Source organism: Delphinapterus leucas, chromosome 11, assembly GCF_059928025.1.
Source record: "Delphinapterus leucas isolate spDelLeu-1000000601 "Yukka" chromosome 11, BTC_Dleu_Yukka2, whole genome shotgun sequence".
NCBI classification, from domain to species: Eukaryota; Metazoa; Chordata; class Mammalia; order Artiodactyla; family Monodontidae; genus Delphinapterus; species Delphinapterus leucas.
Genome location: NC_143139.1, coordinates 39,604,451 through 39,619,372, shown reverse-complemented (window position 1 = coordinate 39,619,372; position 14,922 = coordinate 39,604,451).

Here is a 14,922-nt window from a genome sequence, read left to right as displayed (position 1 = left end):
CGTTCCGCTTAAGGCAAGTCCTCATTGGCCGTTGGTTGCACTTCTGCCTTTCCATTGGCTGTACGTGCATAAACAATGGCTGCTTACTTCCGAGCCATTTGCTTAACGCCCGTGTCGATCAAGACTCTAGCCGCCAACCAGCGTCGTAGCGAAAGATATCCGCCTTCTTCCCTCATAGTAAGAAAGGGTCGCGGTCCAAAGCCGCCTCTAGTGGACAAAAAGAAGAGGGGCAGGCCCCACCCAAGACACAGAGCAAGTAATTCAGCCTCCAATATGCGCGGTGGGATAGCACCGCGAAGTCCCGGGATTCTGGTCATGGACTGTTAAAGGGGGAAAGAGATTCAGAGAACACCTAGAAAAGCGCTCTCACAAGGGCCAATTTACCGTGAATCTAGTGAAGCCGGGCTCAGCGCATTCTCCAGGAACTCGAGGAGGAATTAGCAGCCCCAGTCCTGCATCGGACGCACGGACCTCACCCTGGAGGTCACACTGTAAGCCTAAGTGGTGGCCCTGGGGTCTTGGGCGGGGCCAGCGGGTTGCAAGGACCACCTCCCCATCCACCTTGCTTGGGGGAGGTGGGTATTAGTGCAGTGGGTGGGAGGGGAACGAGTGTGGCTATCTGGCTGAGCTGCTCTGGCAGCCCTGAAGAAACTAAGCCAAGGAAAATCAAAGGACTGGAGCTCCCCGAGGACAAGAAGCGAGAACTTACAGTAAGGAGTTCTGAGACAGATTTAAAAAAAAAAAGTTTATGCACTATCAATTTTTTTCAAAAACTTTTTTTTGCTAATTTATCTGTCTAGTATCGCTTAATATCTTATAAAAATAATACAACATGGTCATACGAAGAGGCAAAGAGTATGCAGCCAAAAAAAGTAGAAAAAGATAAAAAAGCGTATAGTGGTTGACAGGCAAGTTAGTAATAATAATGTGGGTTTTTTGAATTGTGTTATGTTTGTGGTTTTGTCAGCATTTTAAAATCTGTAATGATTTCTTATTCTAAATAAATATTGACTTTATTACATAATTTTGTATTTTTTTTCTTAAATACAGCCTTATAATTGTAGATGTTTGGGACTGCACAAAACATAGATCCACCCCTGCCCCTCATTTTACAAATAAGGAAACAGGCCCATGGACAGAAAATGTTCTGGCAAAATAAGAGAAGAAATTTAGATTAAGCATTTGATCAGTGAAGATCAAATCAGAATGCAGGATTTAGGAAACTGCTTTCTAGAAGGATAGAATAGCTTTTTTTTTGGCCGCATCTCCCCGACCAGGGATGGAACCCGGAACCCGGGCCCTCAGCAGTGAAAGCGCACAGTCCTAACCACTGGACCGCCAGGGAAATCCCTAGAAGGCTAGAATAACTATCTTTTCAGTAAAGAATACAAATAGACAGGGTATGATTCTCAGTACACAAATGCAGATATGCAATAAACATTTTATTTTCTATAGTGCAACCTAATGTTTACTCTGAACCTTATTCCACTGGAGTGGGAGAAAATACATTAAGTCTTCCTTGAGGTTTCTCTCCCTACCCCACCCTAATTTCTGCCACATTTCTGGGGCTAAAGTGCTTGGGAACAGGGCCTATCTGGTTCCTGGTCATCAATTCACACAGGTTGCTGCAGAAGTTTTTACCTTTGTACTGATGTGGCCCTTTCAGGTACAGCAGTAGCTATTTCCTTGCCATACTTAAGCCACAAGAAATCTTTTGTCAAGCTAATATTGAATTCTCCACCTAGAACAAGAGGTTGCTAAGAGTTTGGCCTGTACAGTGTTGACCGACATAGTTTATTCATTCATTGATGACATAGATTATTCCCTCCATTTCTGACTCAGGGTCTCTCATGAGGTTGCAATCAGATGTCAGCCAAGGATGCAGTTATCCAAAGGCTTGACTGGAGCTAGAGGAATTACTTCCAAGGTATGGCTGACAAGTTGGTGCTGGCTATTGGAAGGAGGCCTTAGATCCTCTCCAAATGGGCTCCTCCACAGGGCTGTGTCCTCACAGCATGAGGGCTGGCTTCTCCCAGAGTGAGCAATCCCAGTGACACAGAGAACTAGGTGGAAGCTCTTTTTACAACTTATCTTCACAAGTTGCAATCACTTATAATAATACCCTTATTCCCAGACCCCTGTCCTGGGTCTTGTGCCTCAGAGGGCCTCATGCTTTGGAAGGCCTTCCTGGAAATTTTCTAAGTCTCCCTCATGTGCCTGGAACCAACCTGGGCCAGTAGTGCCATCAAGGCTCAGCCTAGACCAGGTCCTGCTGAGCCCTTTTCCCAATTTCTCCCCTTCATGGGGTTCTCCAATTCCAGGATGCCTGAGGAGCTCTGAAACTCATGCCTGTGGCATTATCCCAAGGCCCTGTGATCATGTCTCAACTCCAAGAGGGCATCCTGGTGAGCTGATCACTCGTGCTAGCCAGCACAGTATTTCTTTTGTGGAATTGCATGAGATTGGGTCTCCAGGATCATGCTGACATGCCTACTTGGGGGTCAGACAGAAGAAGAGCTCAGGCCGCTGAGCTACAAACAGTCTTCTACTAACCTTTGGGCTTGAGTTGTATGTATGGGTCCCTGTATTGATCCTCTCCTGTCAGTGTTCTGACTGTGGAGCTGTGTGTGGTCCATAGCACCAGAGGACAACAGAATGACAGCGGGCATCTTTTATCCTGTACATCACTACACTCAAGCCACTCCCACCCCCATCCCCTGCCCACCCCACCACTGGCACCCAGGGTAGTCACTCCATCTCCTCCAAAGACTCTGGGACGTATGTCAGGCAGTCCTCTGGGAGTAACCCCCCCTTCCTCCTCCAAGATCACTTCTGGGTGCTTTTGAGACTGTTGCTCCACAGTGCCAACAGGCCCTTCCCAACTAATGTCCTCTTTTTCTTCTGAATGCTGTGGTGATACAATGTTCTTACCCATGTCAGTCTTAAGTCATGCCAAAGGAGACATGCACAAATGATATCATTCCTCTTGCTCTATCCATGATGTGTGGAAGGTAAGGATGTCGTTAACATTGAAAGAGATCACAGTCTGGGAATGCTGTGATTATGGTTTAAAGAGTATAAGAGAAGATATGGTTAGAAGAGGTGTTTTTCTATGCTTATGGTATAAAATTCTGAATGAAAATTTAACATGACCATAAAACAAATTGTTGTTCAAATTTTCTTGCATATTCTGGGTAAGACTTGCATTTGTGGTCACCATAAACAAAGCACAGTAATAATCTTTGAGAGAGTCATGGGTGACATGTGGATAACATGGTGTCATGGGTAATGATATAATCTGGAGAAAACAAATAGTATAAGGGAACTACAGGAACAAGAATATCTATATTGTTTCACTGTAAACAGAGTACAAAGACCTTGGCATTGCATTAACAGTGTTACTAAACAACCCAATCAAAAAATGGGCAGAAGATCTAAAGAGACATTTCTCTAAAGACATACAGATAGCCAAAAAGCACATGAAAAGATGCTCAACATTTCTAATTATTAGAGAAATGCAAATCAAGACTATGATGAGGTATCACCTCATGCTGGTCAAAATGGCCATCATCAAAAAGTCTACAAACAGGGCTTCCCTGGTGGTGCAGTGGTTAAGAATCAGCCTGCCAATGCAGAGGATATGGGTTCAATCACTGGTCCGGGAAGATCCCACAGGCCGCGGAGCAACTAAGCCTGTGCTCCACAACAAGAGAAGCCACCGTAATGGGAAGCCAGTGCACCGCAACGAAGAGTAACCCCTGCTTGCTGCAACTAGAGAAAGCCCATGTGCAGCAGCGAAGACCCAATGCAGCCAAAAATTAAAAAATAAAAAAAATAAGGTTTAGAAAAAAAATGTCTACAAACAATACATGCTGGAGAGGATGTGGAGAAAAGGGAATCCTCCTATACTGCTGGTGGGAATGTAAATTGGTACAGCCACTATGGAGAACAGTATGGAGGTTCCTTAAAAAACTAAAAATAGAATTACCATATGACCCAGCAATCCCACTACTGGGCATATACCCAGAGAAAACCATAATTCAAAAAGAGTCATGTACCACAATGTTCACTGCAGCACTATTTACAATAGCCAGGTCATGGAAGCAACCTAAATGTCCACCGACAGTGGAATGGATAAAGAAGATGTGGTACATATATACAGTGGAATATTACTCAGCCATAAAAAGAATGAAATAATGCCATTTGTAGCAACATGGTTGGACCTAGAGATTATCATACCAAGTGAAGTAAGTCAGATAAGACAAATATCATATGATATCACTTATATATGTAGAATCTAAAAAATGATACAAATGAACTTATTTACAAAACAGAAACTGACTCACAGACTTAGAAAACAAACTTATGGTTACCAAAGGGGAAAGGGAAGGGGGGATGGATAAATTAGGAGTATGGGATCAACACACTATATATAAAATAAATATTTTTATTTTATATATAAAATAAATAAGCAATAAGGATTTACTGTATAGCACAGGGAACTATATTTAATATCTTGTAATAACTATAATGTAAAACAATCTGAAAAAAATATATATAATTGAATCACTTTGCTGTACACATGAAACTAACACAATATTATAAATCAACTATACTTCAATTTTTAAAAAAGTGTTACTATTACTTTTCTTCTTGTTGGAGATATGAAATTAGCCAGCAATGACACATTTGACAGTAAAGAACATGAAGAACATGATTTCTGAACCTGAACAAGAAGAGATGATACCTGGACACTGAAGAATCATCACATCCTCTGATGTGTACAATAAACTGATTGCTATCCATTAGTCTAAATCCTCATCAATAAGTCATTATACCTCTTATAGGTTCATAAATTTGGTAATCCATTTTAAAAATGAGATATAATTTACATACTATAAAATTCCTCCTTTTGGAGCTTGTACAATTCAGTATTTTTTTTTTAGTATATTAACAAGGTTGCACAACCATCACCACTACCTAATTCTAAAACATTTTTGTTACCCCCAAAAGAAACCCTGTACCCGTGAGCAATCCTCCCCATTCCCCTTTCTCCACAGTGTTGGCAACCATTAACTTCCTTTCTCTATGAATTTGCCTATTCTGGACATTTCATGTATTAGAATCATACAATATGTGGCCTTTTGTGTCTAACTTCTTTAACTTAGCATAGTATATTCAAGGTTCATTCAAGTTGTGGCTCACGGGCTCTAGAGAGCAGGCTCAGTAGTTGCGGCACACAGGCTTAGTTGCTCTGTGGCATGTGCGATCTTCCCGTGCCAGGGCTTGAACCCGTGTCCCCTGCATTGGCAGGCGGATTCTTAACCACTGTGCCACCAGGGAAGCCCTATAATATCCTATCCTTATGAGAAATTATCTGAAGAAAAAGTTATGAAATCTTAACATTCATTAGTTCTAACCAATGGGAATGTGGGCATTTATTTTATTCTCTGCGTTTTTCTGGGGTTTTTTTTCTCCCAAACTTTTCAAGTTGAAAGAAAATGAAAATTTAAATATTAAAAAATCCTTTTTGTTTTAGGTGTATGTGCAGTGCATCTGTTTTGAGTGGGTCTGCGTCAATGAAATCCAATTTAGCAAGATAGAATATGAATGGATGAAGCAGACAGGGTTTGCATATAAAACAAATAGTTTTTAAAAACCCTACCTGCTTCACCCTCTGCTCTCAGGCCCCTACAGACCTCCCCTCCATCCTATCTCTAATCTAGGGGAGGGAAATTCTTCATGGTTTGGTGAAATGAAGATCCTTCTCCTTTCTTATCTGGCCAAGACACTATGCCCACACCCTTGAGTATTTTGCCAATGAGCAAAACATTTGGCAGGCATTATTTGTACACCAACCCTGTCCTACTTGCCATCTTTTCCCCCAAGGCAATAAGCATAAAGCAAACTAACTGCTTGATAGGGGAAAATAGGGGGAAAATAAAGGGGAACATCTTAAAATGTGATGTAAGGCATTCAGCCATAGCTGCCATGTTTGGAGTACTTACTATCTGATAGGCACTGTACCCTAGATCCTTTTACAACATTGTGAAAAAATTTTTTAATATTTATTTATTTATTTGGTTGCACCGGGTCTTTGTTGCGGCAGTTGGGCTCCTTAGTTGTGGCATGTGAACTCTTAGTTGTGGCATGCATATGGAAGGAGCACGGAGACTTAACCACTGCACCACCAGGGAAGTCCCACAACATTGTGAAATTTAAACTGACAAGATTCCTAAATTAGACTTTGTTTTTCTCCCCCTTGCTTCTCTATTTGTCCACATCACTGTCTACCCTTTGGTTCCCATTCTACCCACCAATGCCAAGCTCAGTTACATAAAAGGCACCTCCCAGGAGCGCCTGGAACTTGGCTTTTAGAAAGCATAGAAATATTCTTAGGAAATGGCTCAAGGAGACTGTTTCTATATAGGACAGAGGCCCAGGGAAATGACCATCACCCAGTTCACCTGATGATCCTCAGTGTGTATATGTCCAACCTAAAGTTGAGGGAGCATTTACCTGGGTCTGAGAGGTTTCCCAGGTTGCAGGACTTTCAGTGCTAAAAGTAGGACAGGCAAATTGGGATGATTGCCAGCCCTAAACCTGGGACAGAATTGGGGTGTAGGATGGAGGGCTAGGCAGGGAACATGGCAGGAGAAGAGAAAGATAAGTGACCTCCCCCCACAGAAATAAATTTGAAGGAAAATTCTGTTGGGTTTCCAATTATTTCAAAGAGCATATATGCAAATAATAACCAAGAAGCAAAAGACCTCGGGAAGATCTCTTAAACCCTGTAACTTCCTCATATTTGTAATGTTATTGTTTGTCTGTTTTTATTAGTGAGCAGAAGCAAAACGTGTAATTATAGGTTAATTTTTTTCTTTTTACTTTGCTTTCTGTAATAATACTAGTTAATATGTATTGTGTGCTGCTTTTTATATGCTAGACAGTGTTTAAGATGCTTTATATTATAAACTAATTTAATCCTTGCAATCACCCTGCAAGGCAGGAGCAAGTATTACATTTAGGATGAGGAAACTAAGACTCAGTTCACCCAAGGTCACAGAGCTCAAATTTGAGCTCTGGGTACCTCATTCTGAAGCCCATACTTTTTTTTTTTTTTTTTTTTTTGGCTGTGCTGGGTCTTAGTTGTGGCACTCGGGATCTTTAGTTGCGGCATGCAGGCTCTTAGTCACGGCATATGGGATCTAGTTCCCTGACCAGGGATTGAACTTGGTTCCCCTGCATTGGGAGCACGGAATCTTAACCACTGGACCACCAGGGAAGTCCCTCAATCATTTTTTTTTCCATGTGTTTATTTATTTATTATACAGCAGGTTCTTATTAGTTATCTGTTTTATACATATTAGTGTATACATGTCAATCTCAATCTCCCAATTCATCCCACTACCCCCCCCTACCCCCACCTCCCTCTTTCCCCCCTTGGTGTCCATACATTTGTTCTCTACATCTGTGTCTCTATTTCTGCCTTGCTAACTGGTTCATTTGTACCATTTTTCTGGATTCCACATATATGTGTTAATATATGATATTTGTTTTTCTCTTTCTGACTTACTTCACTATGTACGACAGTCTCTAGATCCATCCATGTCTCTACAAATGACCCAATTTCATTCCTTTTTATGGCTGAGTAATGTTCCACTGTATTTATGTACCACATTGAAGCCCGTACTTTTAATCGTTAAGCTCTACTGCCTCTCACTGTAAAATTGGCATGTATTTGCACGTTAATGCAATTTTGTAAAGTTTTGTCTTTTTTTTTTTGAATAAAATCTTTGAAAGAAAATAGCAGTTGTACTTGACTTTAAGGGCTAAGGGAGATTAAGAAATGGTGGGGAGGGGGTGGGAAGACAGCAACAGATTCTTCATCCCAGAAGTTAGGGAGGAGGTGAAAAGCAGGCTGAATTCCTCAGACTAGGGCAAGGATGGAGAGGAGCAGAAGCAGGACAACTTGGAATGACTGGGGGCCCTACTCTCAACTTAACCGTAGGGAGGCTGAGTGGTTCCCCAACAAATGGTGATAAACATGGCTTCCCTGAGGTCACGTCTTCTGAATCTAACACCTTTCCTTGTCTACTTTTATAACGCCACTCCCTCCTTCAAACTCACTGACCTTGTTCTGCTCTATGGTTATGAGAACAAGCAGCTAACAGGAAAAAAACACATTAGGGCTTCCCTGGTGGCTCAGTGGTTAAGAATCCGCCTGCCAATGCAGGGGAGATGGGTTCGAGCCCTGGTCCAGGAAGATCCCACATGCTGCGGAGCAGCTAAGCCCGTACGCCACAACTACTGAGCCTGTGCTCTAGAGCCCACGAGCCACAACTACTGAGCCCACGTGCTGCAACTACTGAAGCCCGTGAGCCTAGAGCCTGTGCTCTGCAACAAGAGAAGCCACCGCAACGAGAAGCCCGCGCATCGCAGCGAAGAGTAGCCCCCGCTCGCCACAACCAGAGAAAGCCTACGCGCAGCAACAAAAGACCCAATGCAGCCAAAATAAATAAATCAACAAACAAACAAACAATCAAAAAACACATTAAAATCCACATCATCACCTATAAATGTGTGAGTATTTAACATTCTGTTTAAGATTCAGGAGGAGCCCTTTCACTTCCAAGATCTCATTTGCATTTCCACTGACGTCTGAAGGACAGGAGTGAAGAAAATTGAGCTTTCTTTTTCCAATTACAGTATTGTGGGCTATTACTACTGAAGACTGGCAGGAGAAAAAAACTAAAAAATATAGTTTGCAAGATTTTTTACTATCAACTCAGTCCCTTTTAACTTTTCAGAGTGCAGTGATTAACAGTAACAAGAGTATTAGAAGAACGCTTTACTCTTTTCAGAGTAATTTCCCATCTGTCATTTCACTTTATCTGTATAACAACTCAGTGGAGAAGGTAATGCAGATATTATTAGTTCCATTTTACAGATGAGGAATCTGAAACTCAATTAGATTAAGTTAGTTTCTGTAAAGAGCTATGACAGATGCTTCATTCTTAGAAGTAATTAGCTCTCTCCATTTTACTGTGGAGCTTCAGTCTGAGTTCCGGATCAATTACTTTAGTATCTCCCAGCACTCTAAAGTCTACACTCTTCTATCCCATCACCACTTCCAAGCCCCGAACACTTGGCCAACCTCTTCATCTGCTTTCCCTGGTCCTGCCTCTGTCATGTAGTGCAGGTAGTGAAACAGAGCAAAGGGCTCGTGTGCCCAAGGCGCAGAAAGCCAACCTCTGACAGCGGGAATTTGCAGCAAAGTAAGGATTTATTGCAGGGTGCCAAGTAAGGGAGTGCGAGACAAGCCTCAGATCCTTTCCCACTTGGTCTCTGAGTTAGGGGCTTTTTAAAGGGGAAGAGCAAAGAGGCTGGGATTAATCATCACCTTGTGACAGTTCTGTGACACTTCTTAATCATAGTTTGGGAAGCCAGGGTATCTCTGGTTTATGAGTCTCTGGCCAGGTGGTCCATGGCTTGGGGGTCTGTTAGCTCATCTTGCCCTGGAGAAACAATCCGAGTTTGTACCGTAGCGATATTATCTACAGCAGCAATTTTAGTCATTAACGCTGTTATTGACAACAGCAGTTTTAGCCATCTGACTCTGGCTGATTAGCACTCAGTTAGTACAGGATAGAGGTCAGAGGGGACCGGAAAGGGAATAAAGTTTTGGATAGAGAGGTTAATCATAAACTCCACAGGGAAACTCGGTTTTAGGGGGACTCGGTTTCAGTAGAAAGGCACTACATTTGTATAACCGTTGCTTACTGCACTGACTTCTTGAATCACTATTCACAACTAATCACACAAATCTTTTCTTCCGTAAGGCTTCAACATATCTTTTTTTCTTTACCTTACTGTGATGGTTTTAAAATAGGTCCACAAGTTCCTTGACACTTCTCCCTTCAAGAGGTGGAGCTTAATTCTCCTCCCTTCAAGCACAAGCTGGACTTAATGAGTTGCTTCTAATAAATAGAATATAGAACTTCCTCAACTTACAATGGGGCTATATCCCAATAAACTCATCAAAAATTGAAAATATTTTAAGTAGAAAATGCACTTAATATATCTAACCTACCCAGCATCATAGCCTGGCCTACCTTAAATGTGCTCAGAACACTTATATTATTAGCCTACAGTTGGGCAAAATCATCTAACACAAGGTCTATTTTATAATAAAATGTTGAATATCTCATGTAATTTATTGAATGTCATACTGAAAGTGAAAAATATAACAGTTGTATGGGTATAGAATGGTTGTAAGTGTATCAGTTGTTTATCCTCATGATCACATGACTGACAGGCAGCTGCAGTTCCCTGCTTCTGCCCAGCATCAGGAAAGATTATGGTACTGCATATCAATAGCCTAGGAAAAGATTAAAATTCAAAATTCTAACTACAGTTTCTAATGAATATGTATCACTTTCACACCCTCATAAAGCTGAAAAATTGTAAGTTTAACAATGGTGAGTTGGGGACTACCTATAAAGTAGAAGTGATGAAGATTAGGAAGACTAAGTCAGAAAAAGCACTGCAGCTTCCTCTCCGCTCTCTCTCTGATCACTCATGACCAGCTGCCATGTCAGGAGGACACTCAAGCAGCCCTGTGGAAAGTCCCAGGTGGTCAGGAACTGAGGTCTTTTGCCAACAACTAGCAAGGAACTGAGGGATCCTGCCAACAGCCATGTGAGTGAGGCATCTTAAAAGGAGTGGCGGTCCAGTGGCTAAGAATTGTGCTTTCACTGCCAAGGGCGAGGGTCGGGGAACTAAGATCCCGCAAGCCATGCGGCGTAGCCAAAAAAGAAAAAAATAAAATACACCACTTCCCTGGTGGTGCAGTTAGGTTAAGAATATGCCTGCCAATGCAGGAGACACAGGTTCAAGCCCTGGTCCGGGAAGATCCCACATGCTGTGGAGCAACTAAGCCCGTGCACCACAACTACTGAGCCTGCGCTCTAGAGTCCATGAGCCACAACTACTGAGCCTGCGCTCTAGAGCCCATGAGCCACAACTACTGGGCCCGTGCAACTAGAGCCCATGCTCCACAACAAGAGAAGCCACCGCAATGAGAAGCCCGCGCACCACAACCAAGAGCAGCCCCCGCTCACCGCAACTAGAGAAAGCCCGAGCGCAGCAACAAAGACCCAACGCAGCCAAAAAAAAAAGGTAGTCAAGCCTTCAGATGACTGGAGCTCTAGTCCATAGCTTTATTGCAACCTCATGAGACACCCTGAGTCAGAAGCACCCAGCAAAGCCTCTCCCAGATTCCTGACTCTCAGAAACTGTAGGATAATAAACGTTGCTTTGGTTGTTTTTGTTTCAAGCCTCAAAGTTTCGGGGTTATTTGTTAGGCAGAAATATATAACTAATACTCTTATTTAGTTTCCATTCTTGATTCCAGCTGATGATGTGACGTAGCTTGAGAGTTTCATAGCTTGAACACATTTGGGTGCCAGTCCTTGGGGTAAAGAGGGGAACTAAATGACAAGGAGATTCTGTGGAAGAACTAGGCACATGACCTGATTAGGGTTTTAAAACCAACATTCTAACAAAAGAGAACAAGAGTGGCATCCAAGAAAGGAGTTAAGCTATTGGAACAGAAAAAGTGAGAGAGAATGAGGGCCTGGACTAAAATGGCAACTTGTGAAGATGGAGGGAACCAAATGGATATTTTACTGTATAGGGAAGTTTTGTGTTTTGTGTTTGGGGAAGACTGGGGGAAGGAAAAACAACCTGGCTTCTGTCTGAAGTCACTTTCTTCGGGGAAGCCAATGCCTTGTAACTGCTGAATCCAAAAATCCAAAGGCCTTTTCCTAATTCTTCTCCTCCCTGAAACTCCGTGTTCCTTTGGCTTTGCTGGCACAGCGTTACCTGGCTTCCCTTCACCCTCTCAGACTGTACCATCTCTGCCTTTCCTCCTCATTCCTCCACATCTATCAACAACAATGCATTCTCTCTTTCACTCAGAGTTAACACTTGGAGTTATTCTCAACTGTTCTCTCTCTCTTTTCTTTCTTTAAATATCTGTCAAATCCCTAAAGTGCACCAGATTCTATGTTAAACATTAGAGATGTAAATAGGCATGGCCCCAGCCGTTATGGAGTTTTCACTCTACTAGGGAAGACAGACATCAAACAATCACATAAGTAAGGGAAGTGAGGGAATTCCCTGGTGGTCCAGTGGCTAGGACTCCGCTCTTTCACTGCTGGGGCTGGAGGGAAGGGGGTGGGGGGCGGGAGGGGGGGTGGACTGGGCAGGTGGGTTTGATCCGTGGTTGGGGAACTAAGATCCCGCAAGCCACGTGGTGTGGCAAAAACAACAACAAATCACGTAAGTGAATATACACAAGGAGTATAGGGTATTTTTCCCTAGTCCAAATGTCTCTGCTTTAATACTTAAATAACTTTATTTAGGTATAATTGGAATATAATAAACTGCACACATTTAAAGTGTATAATTTTGTGAGTTTTTGACATGAAACCATCATTATAATCAAGATGATGAACATATCCATTATTCCCCCAAACTTCCTCATGCCCCCCCCTTTTTTTTTTTTTTTTTTTGCGGTACGCAGGCCTCTCACTGTTGTGGCCTCTCCCGTTGTGAAGCACAGGCTCCGGACGCGCAGGCTCAGCGGCCATGGCTCACGGGCCCAGCCGCTCCACGACATGTGGGATCCTTCTGGACTGGGGCACGAACCCGTGTCCCCTGCATCGGCAGGCAGACTCTCAACCACTGCGCCACCAGGGAAGCCCCCTCATGCCCCTTTGTAATCTCTCTTGCCTTCACCCTCCCCTATCCCCAAGCAACCACTTCTGCTTTCTATCACTATAGATTAGTTTGAATTTTATGTAAGTGGAATCATACAATATATACTTTATTTCTTTGGCCTCTTTTTTCTCAGCATAAATTCAAGATTCATTCATTGTGTGGTACCATAGTTCATTTCTTTTTATTCCTGAGAAGTATCCCATTGTATGGATTACCATGAATTGTTTATTCATTTACCTGGTGATGAATTCTGGGTTTGTTTCCAGTTTTTTTGTGGGTTTTTTTTTTGTCATTATAAATATGGTGCCAAGAATATTTGTGTACAAGTCTTTCTGTGCTCATCTGTTTCTTCTTCCCTGGGGTAAGTATCTGGGAGTAGAATGGTTGAATCATATGGTAGATATATGTTTAACTTTAAAAAAAATTGCCAAATTGTTTCCAAAGTGGTCGCACCATTCATTTTACACTCCCACCAGCAGCGTATGAGAAATCCAGTTTCTCCACACCCTTATCAACACTCAGATCAGACTTTTGAATTTTAGGTGTATGTATAGTGGTTTTATTTGCATTTCCCTAATGACTAATGATGTTAAATATCTTTTCATGTGTTTATTTGTCATCCATATATCTTCTTTGCTGAACAATCCTCTAAATCCTTTGCCCAATTTTTTTATTGGGCTGTTTGTTTTCTTATTATTGAGTTTTTAAAAACATTTTTTTGTTTTTTTAAAATTAATTAATTTATTTTATCTTGGCTGTGCTGGGTCTTCATTACAGCACGCGGGCTCTCTAGCTGTGGCCTATGGGCTTCTCTAGATGCGGTATGTGGGATCCTAGTTCCCCGACCACGGATCAAACCCAGGCCCCCTGCATTGGGAATGCAGAGTCTTAACCACTGGACCATCAAGGAAGTCCCATTCTTATTATTGATTTTTGAGAGCTATTTCTATGTTCTGGATACAAGTCCTTTGTCAGATATGTGATTTGCAATAGTTTCTCCTAGTTCGTGCCTTATTTTTAGTTCTCTTAACAATGCCTTTCAAAGAGCATTAGTTTTTAGTTTTGACGAAGTCCAGTATATCCATTTGTCTTTTTAAGGATTGTGCTAAGGATAACTAAGAAATTTTGCCTCACCCAGGTCACAGAAAAGGGCAAACTGTAGCCTGAAGGAGAGGATTGAAGAGACAGGGCCAGAGACAGTCGGGGGGGGGGGGGGTGCCCTGGGCAAGGGGGGTGGGGGAAGAGGAAGAGACCCAGTTGCGGGTGATTAAGACATTGGGTGGATTTTCGCACAAGCAGAGTAGTGGATATAGTTTATTAGCATTCAGCATATCTTCCCACATTCCCAGCATGTATTTTCCTTCTAGTGTGCTTTCTTATACTGCAGAGGCTGAAAAGGTAAGGATTATATTTCTCAGAATACCCTGTAGCCAGTCAGATGTATGCGGGTGAGATTTAGAAAGCAGAAGTGAGACAAAGGCCATCATGCTGCTGCTTGGGCTATTTCCCCAGGCAAGCAAGCCCATAGAGATATGATCTATTTCTACTGTGGTAATCCAATGATGTCTCAACCTTTGCAAATATCGAGAGGTGGTTGCATCACAGTGTAGCAGCGGCAGTGTCCTGATCATAGATTCCAGATCCTTGGATCACAGTTGGCAACCACTTGTTCTCAAGCCCCATCATCAGTGGAAACCTCTAGGTGCCCCACCCTCTCTGACTATGGCAGAGGTAGCACCTTCCCTGACAGAGCACTTTTATCATGTTCTGGAGCTCATTGCTAGAGCTATCCTTGTACTACTTGGAGGGCTTTTTTGTTTCCTGCATTGAACCCTCAGTCATACAAGCAGTCAGACTGTATCTGAGAGGAATGATGAAGAGTAAAAGGGCTCAGTGGTGTGGGAAGAATGTCACAATGTATGAAATCATTCATTTGTTCAATGAGCATGTAACAGACACAAAGTGGGCGCTGTTGCTAGATACTAGGAATATCAGCTTGCCCTGAAGGAGCTTACGCAATCTGATGGTTCATGATCTGATGACAGAGATATATTAGGAAACTATGTGCTCATAGACATGTTCTCATCAAATATGGAGAAGTCATGAAAGAGGTGACCAAGCCTAGTTTTTTTTTTT